This window comes from Corythoichthys intestinalis, chromosome 4, assembly GCF_030265065.1.
Source record: "Corythoichthys intestinalis isolate RoL2023-P3 chromosome 4, ASM3026506v1, whole genome shotgun sequence".
Taxonomy (NCBI): domain Eukaryota; kingdom Metazoa; phylum Chordata; class Actinopteri; order Syngnathiformes; family Syngnathidae; genus Corythoichthys; species Corythoichthys intestinalis.
Window position 1 is genome coordinate 5,071,283 of NC_080398.1, and position 15,327 is coordinate 5,086,609.

The 15,327-nt window shown below is 42.3% G+C and overlaps 1 protein-coding gene across 2 annotated transcripts in view; it reads left to right on the forward strand.

Annotated features, from left to right (window-relative positions):
* sema6cb (semaphorin 6Cb) overlaps nt 1-15,327 on the forward strand; it is a 292,529-nt gene that overhangs the window by 73,938 nt on the left and 203,264 nt on the right. For both annotated transcript variants that reach the window (XM_057835206.1, XM_057835208.1), the window contains exon 2: nt 2,757-2,827. The gene's annotated coding sequence lies outside the window, so the exon portion shown is untranslated. The remainder of the gene's footprint in view (nt 1-2,756; nt 2,828-15,327) is intronic.

Here is a 15,327-nt window from a genome sequence, read left to right on the forward strand (position 1 = left end):
CCCCAAAATGCCCCCAAATTAAAAGGAAGTGATCCTAAAATACTACATAATCGACAGGAAGTGACCCGAAAGCAACGAGAAATGACCAGATATGAACATTAAGTGACCCCAAAATGCCCCCAATTTAACAGGAAGTGGACCAATACGAAAGTGATCCCATATGAACAGGAAGTGACCCTAAAATACTCCATAATCGACAGGAAGTGACCCAAAAGCAACGACAAATGACCGGATATGAACAGGAAGTGACCCAAAAATGCCTTACAATCAACAGGCGGGTCACTTCCTGTAAATTTTTTGGGGGGGTCGTTTACAGGTCACTTCCTGTAGATTTGGTTGGGGGGGGATGTTTACAGGTTGGATCCTTTATATTTTGGGGAGGGGTCATTTACGGGTCTCGTCCTGTTTATTTTGAGGTGGGGGGGTCGTTTGGGGCGGGTCACTTCCTGTTGATTTTGGGGTAGGGGGGTCATTTACGGGTTGCATCCTCTTTATTTCAGGGGGGGTCGTTTACGGATCGCATCCCCTTGATTTCGGGGGGGGTCGTTTACGGGTCGCGTCCTGTTGATTTTGAGGTGGGGGGGTCGTTTAGGGTGGGTCACTTCCTTTCTATTTCGGAGGGGGGGCGTTTACGGAGGGTCCCTTCCTGCTGATTTCGGGGGGGGGGGTCGTTTACAGGTCACTTCCCATAGATTTGTTTGGGGGTTCGTTTACGGGTTGCATCCTTTATATTTCGGGGAGGGGTTGTTTACGGGTTGCGTCCTGTTGATTATGAGGTAGGGAGTGTCGTTAGGGTGGGTCACTTCTTGTCGATTTCGGAGGGGGGCGTGTACGGAGGGTCACTTCCTGCTGATTTCGGGGGGGAGTTGTTTACAGGTCACTTCCTGTTGATTGGTGGGGGGGTCGTTTACGGGTGACATCCAATTGATTCCGGGGGGGTTTGTTTACAGATTGGGTCCTGTTGATTTTGAGGTGGGGGGGTCGTTTACGGAGGGTCCCTTCCTGCTGATTTTGGTGGGGGGTCATTTACAGGTGACTTCCTATAGATTTGGTTGGGGGGTCGTTTACAGGTCACATCCTGTTGATTTCGGGGTGGGGGTCGTTTATGAGTCGCTTTCTGTATTTCGGTCAGGGTTGGTCATTTACGGGTCGCTTCCTGTTAATTTCGGGGGGGGGGGTCATTTACAGGTCACTTCCTGTTGATTTGGTGGGGGGGGTCGTGTACGGGTGGCATCCTCTAGATTCCGGGGGGGTTTGTTTACAGATTGTGTCCTGTTGATTTTGAGGTGGGGGGTCGTTTGGGGCAGGTCACCTCCTGTTGATTTCGGGGTGGGGATCGTTTACAGGTCACTTCCTGTTGATTTGGTGGGGGGGTCATTTACAGGTCACATCCTGTTGATTTCGGGGTGGGGGTCGTTTATGAGTCGCTTTCTGTATTTCGGTCAGGGTTGGTCATTTACGGGTCGCTTCCTGTTACTTTCGGGGGGGGTTGTTTAAGGGTCTATTCCTGTTGATTTGGGGGGCGGTCATTTACGGGCCCCTTTCTATCGATTTGGTGGGGGGGGTCGTTTACGGGTCACATCCTGTTGATTTCAGGGTGGGGGTCGTTTATGAGTCGCTTTCTGTATTTCAGTCAGGGTTGGTCATTTACGGGTCGCTTCCTGTTAATTTCGGGGGGGGGGGGTCGTTTAAGGGTCTATTCCTGTTGATTTGGGGGGCGGTCATTTATGGGCCCCTTCCTGTTGATTTGGTGGGGGGGGTCGTTTACGGGTCACATCCTGTTGAATTCGGGGGGGCGGTCGTTTACGGGACACGTCCTGTTGATTTTGAGGTGGGGGGGTCATTTAGGGCGGGTCACCTGTTGATTTCGGAAGGAGAGTCTTTTACAAGTCACTTCCTGTTGATTTGGTGGGGGGGTCGTTTACGGGTCACATCCTGTTGTTTTGGGGGGGATCGTTTATGAGTCGCTTCCTGTATTTCGGTCGGGGTCGTTTCCTGTTAATTTCGGGGGGGGGCGTTTAAGGGTCTATTCCTGTTGATTTGGGGGGGGTCCTTTACTGGTCACTTCCTGTTGATTTCGGGGGGGGTCATTTACAGGTCACTTCCCGTTGATTTCCAGGGCCATTTATGGCTCCCAGTTAAATTAATTTGACCTCTACTAGTGACACTCACAACAAGAAAAGGATGACAATAGCTTGTTTTTTTTCACAATTTATTACTTGTAGAATGATTTCCTGACCCATATATGGATAGTTGTTGTATTGCCATAATGCGAATTGCCAAAAGGGCTACATACAATCATAACAAATGTCAGTTTATTTTTAGTAATCATGATGTAGCTGAAGATATTGATTGCTCTTTGATTGCACCAGGTTATATGTGACAATATTACCAATGAATTCATATTATTATAAAAATTGAGTATTATTTTTTTGTTTCGTATTGCACGCTATATAAAACGTTGTAAGATTAGTAACTAATTTGTTAGGGCATACGTCACTATTTGTAAGATTGCCAACGGCAACAAAAGAATAGCGCACCTGTGGCTAGCATGCTAGCAGTTGGATAGCATTCTGAGTGTGCAGTCTTCTGTTCGGAGATGATTTTATTGGGCATGGCCAAAGCAGCTGAGAAAAGCAGACTAATTAAGACCTAATTTCATAGTTAAGCCTTTTAGGTCACTTATTTTTGAAGGGATTCCTGTCTAAAACATGCTTTTCCTATCATTTTAAAGTGAAGTTTTTGTTCCTCCACAGGACCGTCACGGACCTTCTCCGACATCGTGAATGGACGGCCTCTAAACAAAACTAAGCCGAGCCGAGTTAAGGTAAGATTTGCGCTTTAAAAGCGGATCGTGTGTAATTAGCGGTGCTGGAATGTTTGATTTGCTAAAGCGTAGCGTTGGCGCGCTACACTGATCCTCTTTGTGCTGGCTAACTAAGAAAACCGCTCACGCGTATTGTTGAAAACCGATAAGAATGTCAGAGGTGGGAAAAAAGGAGGGAAAGTCAGAGGTTGAGTATAACTTGTTTTGTGAAATATATGGGGAAAAAAAGCTTTCTTTGTGATTTTAATAATAGCAAAAGAACACTAAGAGGGAGAAAAGTGTTCTGCCAGATTAAAGTCTGAATCTAATGTGAAGGAAAGTAATTTTTTTCCAGGAAAGAGTGATTATTGTTCCAAGAATAATCATTTTTGGAGGGTTTTCATGGAGGGAGGTGAAAGGAAACCGGAGTACAATGTGAGAAGCTGCGCACAGCGATGACTAACGCGTGTCATCACATCGTTAACTAAATGAAATTATGGACATTATCAGTATAGCGACATGTTTTTCAGGTGATTGGAGCGCACGCGGTGATGAACGTGCAGACTCGTCAAGCAATGTTCATGAAATGACTGGAATTGTTATTAGGTTACATTTTGTAGTTGAAAAACCACAGAACGCATATAGTTTTGTTATAGGGGACTGGATTGGACGTTTAGCTTTGTTAGTCCTGAAAAACTTTGTTCCATTTATTCTTTGATCACAGGAATTGATCAATGAGCAGGAAGTGACCCAAAAATGCCGTAAAACTAATGCAACCCCACCCACCCTTAAGACAGCAAAATCCTGAAAACTATGAAAAAAATCTGAAAAATTGTGGGGGGGATAAACATGAAAAATGTCCCTAAAAAATCACTGAAGGCAAGGAGAAAAAAAAAAAAAACTGAAAATGAGAAGGAAAAAAAACGCAAAAATCTGGGGAAGAAAGCCAAACTGCCTCCCCCCAAAAATTACCAAAACATGACCCCCCAAAAAAACCTGAAAAACACTTTGTCATGTTGTTATTGATCACAGGAATTGATCAATGAGCATAATTGACCCAAAAATGCCGTAAAATTAGTGCAACTCCGCCACTCCAAAAACAGCAAAATTCTGAAAACCATGAAAAAATCGGGGGGGGGGGGGGGCGACATGAAAAATGCAAAAGAAAAAAAATGCAAAAGGCAAAAAAAACAAAACTGAAATCAGGGGGGGAAAAAAGCGAAAATCGGGGGGGGGGGTGTTAACTGTCAAAACAACAAAAAAATCCAACAAAACTGCAAAATAACCCCCCCCCCCCAATCACCAAAAAAATGACAATTTTTTTCTAATCCTTAAAAACACTTTTAGTCAATCCCTGAAAAATCGAGGGGGGAAAAAAGTGATAAATGCAAAAAAATGCACTAAAGGCAAAAAAAAAAAAAAAAAACGCAAAAAATAAGGGGGGAAAAAATGAAAAACTGCCCCAAAAAACCATCCACAAAAACTGCAAAATAAACCCACCCCAAAAAAATCACCTTAACACGAACCAAAAAAAAAAACATTAAAAATCCTTTGTCAACACTTTGTCATTTAGTCGTTGATCACAAGAATTGATCAATGAGCATAAAGTGACCCAAAAAATGCCATAAATTAATGCCCCCCTCAAACGGCAAACTCCTGAAAAGCATGAATAATCCCCCAAATTTGGGGTAGGGGGAGGAATGGAAAAATGCTAAAAAACAACAACAACAAAAACATTAAAAATCCTAAAAAATACTGTCATTGATCACAGGAATTGATCAATGAGCATGAAGTGACGCAGAAATGCCATAAAAATGTATTTTCCCTGCCCCCAAAAAAGGGCAAAATCCTGAAAATCATGACAAATCCCGAACAATCGGGAGTAAAAACCTGGAAAAAAAAGCAAAAATTTGGCAAGCTGCCCCCCAAAAAAGCACACAAAAACTACTTAATAAACCCACTCAAAAAAAAAATAATTAAAACACGACCAAAAAAAATTTTTTTTAATTCTGAAAAACACCTTGTCATTTAGTTGTTGATCACAGGAAATGATCAGTGAGCATGAAATGACCCAAAAATGCCATAAAATGTATCTACCACCCACCCCCCTCCCAAAAAAACTGCAAAATCCTGAAAATCGAAAATATGAAAAAATGCAACAACAAAAAAAAAACTGGGAGCCGAGGGGGGGGAATTAAAATCTGAGGGGAAATGCCAAACTGCCCCAAAAATGTCATTTAGTGGTTGAATTTAGGAATTGATCAATGAACATCAAGTCACCCAAACATGCCCTACAATTTATCAACCCCCACCACCACCACCACTCAAGACAGCAAAATCCTGAACTCATGAAAAATCCCCAAAAATCCGTGAGGAAAAAAATGTGTAAAATGCAAAAAAAATAAAAAATAAAATTGTGAACGAAAAAAAAAAATTCAAAACGCAATAAATTGGGTGGGCGGGACAATGCCAAACTGCACCCCAAAATACGAAAAAAAACCCCCACAAAACTACAAAATAATTCCACCCAAAAAAAATTACCAAAACACGATTAAAAATTGTTAAAAATCCTGAAAAGCACTGTCATTTAGTCATTGATTACAGGATTGATCAATGACCCAAAAATGCCCTAAAATATATCAAACCCCCCCCAAAAAAAGACAGCAAAATCCTGAAAATAATGAAAAATCCCCAAAAATCAGTGGGGGGAAAAAACATGAAAAATGCAAAATATGCACTAAAGGCAAAAATAAAAATTGTGAACGAAAAAAAAAAAATTAAAACGCAAAAAAAGGGGGTGGGGGATGCCAAACTGCCCCCCCCAAAAAACCCGCAAAAACTACAAAATAATTCCACCCATTTAAAAAAAAAAATCACCAAAACACGATAAAAAAATTGTTAAAAATCCTGAAAAACTTTAATTTAGTCATTTATTATTATTTTCATGTATTCATATAATAAATAATTCATATATTATTACTTATATTTACAGGATTGATCAATGACCCAAAAAGGCCCTAAAATATATACCCCCCCCTCCCTCGCCCCCCCCCCCCCAAAAAAAGGGAAAAAAACTGCAAAATCATGAAAAATACAGAAAAATCAGTGGGGAAAATAAAACGCAAAATATGCGCTAAAGGCTAAAAAAATAAAGCAACAAATCGGGAGAAAATGCCAAATTGCCTAAAAAAAAAAAAAAAACTTAAATATAAAAATAAACCCACCCAAAAATTGCCAAAACACGCTCCAAAAAATTGTTAAAAATCCTTAAAAAATACAAAAAACATCTGAACAAACTGATCCAATAGCAGGAAATGACCCGGAAATTCCCTAAAATTAATTCAACCCCCTGCCCTCCCCCCCAAAAAACAGCAAAATCCTGAAAACTATGAAAAATCCGTGAGGAAAAAAATGTGTAAAACGCAAAAAAAAAAAAAAAAAAAAAATTGTGAACGTAAAAAAAAAATTATAAACGCAATACGGGACAATGCCAAACTGCACCCCAAAATACGAAAAAAAAAACACAAAACTACAAAATAATTCCACCCCAAAAAAAAATTACCAAAACACGATTAAAAATTGTTAAAAATCCTGAAAAGCACTGTCATTTAGTCATTGATTACAGGATTGATCAATGACCCAAAAATGCCCTAAAATATATCAACCCCCCCACCCCCAAAAGACAGCAAAATCCTGAAAATAATGAAAAATCCCAAAAAATCAGTGGGGGACAAAAACATGAAAAATGCAAAATATGCACTAAAGGCAAAAATAAAAATTGTGAACAAAAAAAAAAAAAATTAAAACGCAAAAAAAGGGGGTGGGGGGTGTCAAACTGCCCCCCCCAAAAAAACCACAAAAACTACAAAATAATTCCACCCATTTAAAAAAAAAATCACCAAAACACGATAAAAAATTATTAAAAATCCTGAAAAACTTTAGTCATTTTTATTTTCATGTATTCATATAATAATTCATATATTATTATTCATTTATTATTACTTATATTTACAGGATTGATCAATGACCCAAAAAGGCCCTAAAATATATATCCCCCCCTCCCCCGTACCCCCCCCCCCCCAAAAAAAAAAAATTCATTCAAAATAATGAAAAATACTGAAAAATCTGTGGGGAAAATAAAATGCAAAATATGTGCTAAAGGCTAAAAAAATAAAGCAACAAATCGGGAGAAAATGCCAAATTGCCTAAAAAAAAACAAAAAAAACAAAACATAAAACTTAAATATAAAAATAAACCCACCCACAAATCACCAAAACACGATAAAAAATTGTTAAAAATCCTGAAAAACTTTTTTAGTCATTTATTATTATTTTCATGTATTCATATAATAAATAAATCATATAATATTCTTATTCATTTATTATTACTTATATTTACAGGATTGATCAATGACCCAAAAAGGCCCTAAAATATATATCCCCCCCCTCCCCCGCACAGCAAAATCCTGAAAACTATGAAAAATCCCAAAAATGGGTAAAAAAAAAACAAACATTGAAAACCTGAAAAATTGCTCTAAACAGCAAAAAAAAAAAAAAAAAAAAAAAAAAGCCTAATTTAAATTCCGCTCCCTCAAGAACAAGTGTTTGAATCAATGCAACACTTTAATTCTCGACCAATCTAATCCCCCAAAATTTATTTGACTGCTATAGACGTCCAATCCATTTGAATTAATCCAATGCCTGTCGCTGCGAGATCGTAAGTGTGGCCGTCAGGGCCGGATGGCAGGTCAGCGAGCGGCGATGACGGGTCGCCCCGCGGGATGATGGGAAGCAGATGGTGGACTGGATGCCGCCTGCTGTGACCTTCAACGCTGCCTCGCTGCGTGACAGCTCGCACACATGTGAAGAAGACATCAACCTAGTGGCAACGCTTCAACTCGGCCACTTCATTATGGACACAACATCCAATGAAAGCTTAGGGAATTTAGTAGTAATGCTTTATGATCACTGGTGAACGCGAAGGCCAATATTGTCTGTTAAAACCCCCAAATTGACATGACGTGACCCCGAAATGGCATTTTTACCTGGATCTTTCCCAAAGGGAAAGCCAAGGTAGTGTTGTTCTGCAACTTTAGCCTATTTATATCCTTTCTTCTTTCTTAGTTCATCTTATTCTCCGCGTTTTTTCGGTGCGCCTCACAGCCCGAACCGCTGCGCCGATCGGCACCGTTTAACCCTATAAGGTCTGGGCCTATTTTGTCTGATTTTGCATGCCTTTGAAGTTGCCTTTATATTTCAAAGAAAGAATTGTTTACGATGGCCTGGTTTGGTCTTTTTTTGTGACACCTTGAACTTCATGTCCAAACTGTTGTTTCCGTCACTGACCAATTATAAATCATCATTTTGGGCCCCAAAAGACCAAAAATTCCACAATCGTTTTGTCAAAATTTTTAATTTTGATGTCCAATTGACAACCAAACATGCGTAACGAACCGTTTTGAAACTTTGTAATATTTATTCAACATGTTAGGATGAACATTCAACCAAAAAAATTTAGAATAAATAGTCTTATATTTGACAATTCAACATAAACAACAGGTATAGCATAGGCGTTTTTTGCCTTTATACATGCTCTAGTCAAAACAGGTTATATACAGCAGACTGAACAGTGAAAAAATATATACCATCTAACACAAAAAGTGTTTAGAGGCCATGTCTTTATGAGTTTAGGTATTGCGGCCCATCACCTGATGAAAACTATGTACACACAATCAAGCTTCTTGAACACACATTTATATACACAAATTGAGAAGATTGATGTGGGAAAAAAATATATATATATAACATTGGGGGGAAAAAAGCATTTTCAAAAATATTTACAATAAACAAGTTAAATTTTTTTCAGGCATGCCACTCCGAAAAGCAGTTTCGTCCTGGAATTCGAAACAGGGCGACATCACACAGCCCACACTTCCATGGGGTGTCGGTCCTCTTTCCACCCTTCCATTTTCATTTCACTTTACTTTCATTGTCACTATAAATGTACATGAAAAAAAGTCAGTATTTATGAAAATAATAAAGTATAAAATAAAAATATATACAGCAATAAATAATAATGGAAATCTATATGTATGACAATAGAAAGAATACCATAGCTGAATATGTGCTACATCCCTAATCTTCATATAGAAGGAAGACCACAAATTATACTTTGATCCGATATGCACATTTTATTATTATATACACAAACACGCACTTATATTGCATCAAAATTAACTTTGTCTTGCAATATCAAAAGAAACTTTCAAAAGAAACTTTTTCAGCAGCATAAAAAAAAAAAAAAGTGGGTTGGCTTACCTCTGCTCGTCGATGGCGTCACCCACGTGTTCAAATCCGTCACTATCTTCACTCGAGGACTCTTCCGAAGAAGACGATGATGACGAATTTGGACCATCCTCTTCCTCAAGTTGATCAAATAGCACAATTGCTTGCGCTAAATTTAGTTTTCCGTTCATTCTCAAAGTCACACAAAGTCGCTGCTCGATCTAAACGGCCGTCGGCTCGCCACCTCGCTGCTTCAGAACACTCCTCCCTCTCGTTCGGTGGAACCTCGCATGGCAGTTATATTTATTTAAAAAACGCATTTTGTGCTTCCACTGTGACTTCGAAAGGGTTCGTTTGATTTGTGGTTTTTTCATGGAGCTTCCGTTTTGAAAAAGGACAAGAAATGATGGAAATATAGACACAAACAAATGATCCATGCAGCGTTTTAATGTTTTTTTGAGAGGACAATAAAACTATAAAACTTAAATGACAATATCTCACGTTTTAATTGGTCGATTGACTTCAAATAATAACGAGAGTAAACCGCAACTTCCGCACTTTAAAACGAGACCAGCCAACGGCATGTGGGTGACGTATTTAAAACACGAGGGCGCTTCAAAGACGACGTGCGCTGAGGACGCGCCGGCGCGTCCTTCGACTCTCAAGGGTTGAGTATCGAAACGTCCGGAATTTTCGCGCGACGCAGGCTTTTTTTAAAAAAAATTTCCGTTCGCCCGTAAACGGCGATTTTCCAATTTTTAAAATTTTTTTCAAAACGCTACTTGTCCTACAATTTTTTTACCAAATCACATAATTTGGGCATCAAAAATTCCGGGACGGTGAGGGGCATAAAAGTTGTATACAGAATTTGGAAATAATTTACGGTTCCCCGGAAATTTGCCAAAAACTCTCCCATTCATTTCTAATGGGAAAAGTTCCCATTCACTTACAATTGGATTTCAAGGGAATTTACATTGCATTGATGCCATTGACGGCCGTGCATGTCGAATCTACTGATGCCGATGTACTTGGATTCTATTGACTATATTCGATGCCATTGACGGCCATGGACGTCCAAAATTTTTCCCATTCATTTTCAATGGGGAAATTTTTTTTCCCCCCAATTCAACAGAAAATGACCAGATATCAATAGGAAGTGTCCCCCAAACTTCCCAGATTCCATAGACGCTTATAGGGGGTGCTGCCATTGACGGCCAGGGACGTCCAAATTTCCCATTCATTTCCCATGGCATTTACTTTCTTAATGTCATTGACCTGCATGTTTCTCTATTGAATTGATGCCAATGTACTTGGATTCCATTGACAGCTATGTAAGTTGATACCATTGACGTCCATGGACGTCCAAATTTTTTCCCATTCATTTTCAATGGCAAAAAAAAAACAATGTCCCCAAATCAACAGGAAATGACCAAATATCAATAGGACGTGTACCCCAAATGTCCCCGATTGCCATGACGCTTATGGAGGGTGATGCCATTGACGTCCATGGACGTCCAAACTTCCCATTCATCTTCAATGGCATTTCAGCATGTTTTTTATTGACACCTATGTAAGTTGATACCATTGACGTCAATGGACGTCCAAAATTTTTCCCATTCATTTTCAATGGCAAAAAAACAATATCCCCACATCAACTGGAAATGACCAGATATCAATAGTACGTGTACCCCAAATGTCCCCGATTGCGTTGAGGCTTATGGAGTGTGCTGCCATTGACGGACATGGACGTCCAATTTTCCCAATCATTTTTTAATGGCGTTTACTTTGTTTTATGCCATTGACTGGCATTGTCCATTCTGTTTATAGACCTGAGTGGGGCTAAGATCTGTATCTCCACAGAGGAAAGACCCAGGTGTAATTTCTCCTGAAATTGCAGTTTCTAGTTTAGTTTATTATAATATTTTGGGGTTTAAACATTTATTCATTCACCCACTCGGTGCAAATTGATTGGACAGCTAGCGTCAATGGCAGCCAATGAGTTGTTATTTGCCATTTTCAGCTCGCCCTATTGCAGTTTCACACATAAACAATGACTTGCCGTAATCTATTTTCACACAACTCGCATAAAGAAACAAGTAATTACCCTAATAATCAAAGTAAAATTGACTTTAATGACAAATCCATCAACATTTAAGAAAACGTTTACGTGCGTGTCATTTTAACAGCCAATTGAGGCTCTCATTTTCGTAACGGAATGAAATGATTGCGCGCGCTGGTTGATGATATAGCTCACCTTTGATTGACGCCGTCAGACGACCGTTAATTAAGCGAGGAATTATTGCGGCGGCGACGATGACAACGGTGACGGGAGGAGGAAGCGGTGGCCTCGTGACACAGCGGAGGGTGTCAGGCGTATAATTGGGCCGACGCGCCGGATGCGGCGCTGCTCCTCAAAGCTGTCAGCCTCCCCTTGAGAGTTGGACTTTAGCCGCGTGCGCTCGTCACGCATTTGCATACGCCGGGGCAGCGCTTCGCAACCTTCCTTACAAGTACGGCAACTTTTGAGACTTGCCACCAGGTTTTGACAAAGTGTGTGTGGGTAGCTCATGATACAATAGGACTTGCGATACGAAGCTCACGATAACGATGATCTCACGTTAAGGCAATACAACAATTATCGGTACATGGGTCAGGAAATCATTCTACAAGTAATTCAGAAAAAAAGCTATTTTTATCTCATGTGAGTTTCACTAGTAGACGTCAAATTCATTTGAACTGGGAGCTACAAATGACCCCCGAAATTAACAGGAAGTGACCCGTAAATGACCCATACCCGTCTGAAATCAACAGGAAGTGACCTGTAAAGAACCCCACCCGAAATCTATGGGAAGTGATCCGTAAGCAAACCCCCCACCCCCCGAAATCAACGGGAAGTCACCTTTAAACGACCACCCCCAAATCAATGGGAATTGACCCTTAAAAGACCGCCCCCAAAACAACAGCAATTGACCCTTAAACGACCCCTCCCGAAATCAATTCAAGAGGATGTGACCCGTAAATGACCCCTCACCTCGAAATGAAGTGACCTGCCCTAAACGCCCCCCCCACCACACAACTCGACCTGTAAACGACCTCCCCCAAATTGAACAGGATGGTACTCGTAAACGACCCCCCCACCAAATCTACAGGAAGTGACCTATAAACGACCCCCTCAAAATAGGAAGTGACCCGCCGTAAATGCCCCCCCCCCCCCGAAATCAACAGGAAGTGACCCGCCCTAAACGACCCCCCCACCTCGAAATGATAAGGATGCAACCCGGAAACAACCCCTCACCTTGAAATGAAGTGACCTGCCCTAAACGCCCCCCCACCACACAACTCGACCCGTAAACGACCTCCCCCAGATTCAACAGGATGGGACTCATAAACGACCAGCCCCACCAAATCAACAGGAAGTGATGTGTAAACAACCCCACCCACCTCGAAATGAACAGGATGCAACCCATAAACGACCCCGCACCCCGAAATCAACAGGAAGTGACTGCTGTAAACGACCCCCCACCCCGAAATCAATGGGAAGTGACCTGTAAACCACCACCCCCCCAAAATCAACAGGAAGTGACCTATAAACGACCCCCCGGAAATAGAAAGTGACCCGCCCTAAGTGACCCCCCCACCTCGAAATGAGGATGCAACCCGTAAACGACTCCCCCCACCACACATCGCGACCCGTAAACAACCTCCCCCGAATTCAACAGGATGTGAATCGTAAACGACCCCCCCCCCCAAAATAGACAGGAAGTGTCCCATAAACGACCCATCCCCCGGAAATCAACATGTTACCCGTAAAGGACCCCCCCCCCCCGAGTAAACAAGAAGCGACCCATAAACAACCCCGTCTCCTAATCAACAAGAAGTGACCCATAAACGACACCCCCTCCTCGGAAATGAACAGGAAGTGACCCGTAAACAACCCCCCCACCAAATCAACAAAGTGATCTGTAAACAACCCCACCCACCTCGAAATGAACAGGATGCAACACATAAACGACCCCGTACCCCAAAATCAACAGGAAGTGACCGCCGTAAACGACCCCCCACCCTGAAATCAACGGGAAGTGACCTGTAAACCACCACCCCCAAAACAACAGGAATTGACCCTTAAACGACCCCCCCCGAAATTAACAGGAAGTGGCCCGTAAATGAACAACCCCCCGAAATCAACAGGAAGCGACCCGTTAACGACCCCCTCTCCTAATCAACAGGAAGTGACCCATAAACGACCCCCCCCCCCCGAAATCAACAGGAAGTGACCCGTAAACGACCCCCCCACTAAATCAACAGGAAGTGACCTGTATACGACCCATCCCCCGGAAATCAACAGAATGTTACCTGTAAACGACCTCCCCCCCCCCGAATCAACAAGAAGCGACCCGTAAACAACCCCCTCTCCAAATCAACAGGAAGTGACCCATAAATGCCCCCCCCAAAAATCAACAGGAAGTGACCTGTAAACGACCCCCCTGAAATCCACAGGAAGTGACCAGTAAAGGACCCCTCCAGAGGTCCTCAAGAAGTGGACCTGTAAACGACCCTCCCCCCCCACCGAAATCAACTGGATGTGACCTGTAAAAAGGACCCACCTGTAATCCACAGGAAATGACCCACCATAAACAACCCCCCCTGAAATTTACCAGATGCAACCCGTAAACAACCCCCCCCTGAAATTCCACAAGAAGTGACCCGTAAAAGACCCCCTTCCCCAGACGTCAACAGGACTCCTAAAAGCCCCCCCTCCGAAATCCACAGGAAGTGACCTATTAAGGACCCCCCAAAATCTAGGAAGTGACCCGCCATAAACGACCCCCCCTGAAATCAACAGGAAGTGACCCGTAAACAACCCCCCTCCCGAAATCAACAGGAAGTGACCAGTAAAGGCCCCCCCCCGGAGGTTTACAGGAAGCGACCCATAAACGACCCCCACCCCGAAATCACCGGAATGTGACCTGTAAAAACGACCCCCACCCCCAAGAGTCCACAGGAAGTGACCCGTTAAGGACCCCCCCAAAATCCACAGGAAATCACCCACCGTTAACCACCCCCCAGCCCCCCCAAAATTTACAGGATGTGACCTGTAAACAACCCCCCCAAAATTCCACAGGAAGTGACCCTTAAATGACCCCCTTCCCCAGACGTCAACAAGAAGTGACTCCTTAAAGGACCACCCCCAAAATCCACAGGAAGTGACCTGTAAAGGACCCTCCAGAAGTCCACAGGAAGTGACCCGCTCAGGCCCCCACCTGAAGTCAACAGGAAAAGACCCGAAAACGACCCCCCCCTGAAATCCACAGTGACCAGTAAATGACCTCCCTCCGAAGTCCACAGGAAATGACCTGTAAAGGACCCCCCCCTCCCCCGAAATCCTCAGGAAGTGACCCTGAAACAACCCCCCCCCCACCCCGGCATCAACAGGAACGTAAACGACCCCCGAAATTGTTTCAAAAAAGTTGTTGTTTTTTGTGACTGAACAGAATATTACTGATGATTGTGGGTCACTTCCTGTTGTTTTTGGGTGACAGAACAAGAGGTGACTCAAACCCAACAGGAAGTGACCTGTTAACGCCCTAATATGGCCAGAAAATGACCTGTAAATGCCCTGAAAATCGGAAAGGCTAGCTACGAATGCTCTGGTTTCCAATGAAAAGCCCCTCCCAGTCTAATGCTGCCTTCACGTGACGTCGTAACTACAGTACATACCACTTCTCGGGTCAAAAATTGCGTGTGAACGCCCCCTGAAGTTGTATTTTTTTTACTGGAAAACTGGGATTATAGTTTCCGACTTTTGAGACTGACAGTTTACTTTTCAAAATGGCGGTGCGCGAATAAGAAACTACAAGTTAATAAAGCAGGGGTGTCCAAACTTTTTGCAAAGGGGGCCAGATTTGGTGAGGTAAAAATGTAGGGAGCCGACCTTGGCTGACGTCCTTTACGTAGAACAATATATTTAAGCAAATTTTAGCAAGCCATTCTGTGTGTCACATTTGCTTTATTATTTGTTTTTCATTAATAATTTCAACAATCTCGCAACTAGCCTTTGCAGAATTATCTTTCGACTCTCGGGCTCCTGCGAAATACTGCTACTGTGAAATTAAACTAGCTTCAATTTCTCGCTGCGAATCTTCCCTGTAATCTTGTCGTACATGTCAGCGTGTCTTGTTTGGTAATATCGCCTCACATTGAACTCTTTAAAAACGGCGACTGTCTCTGCAAATGAGG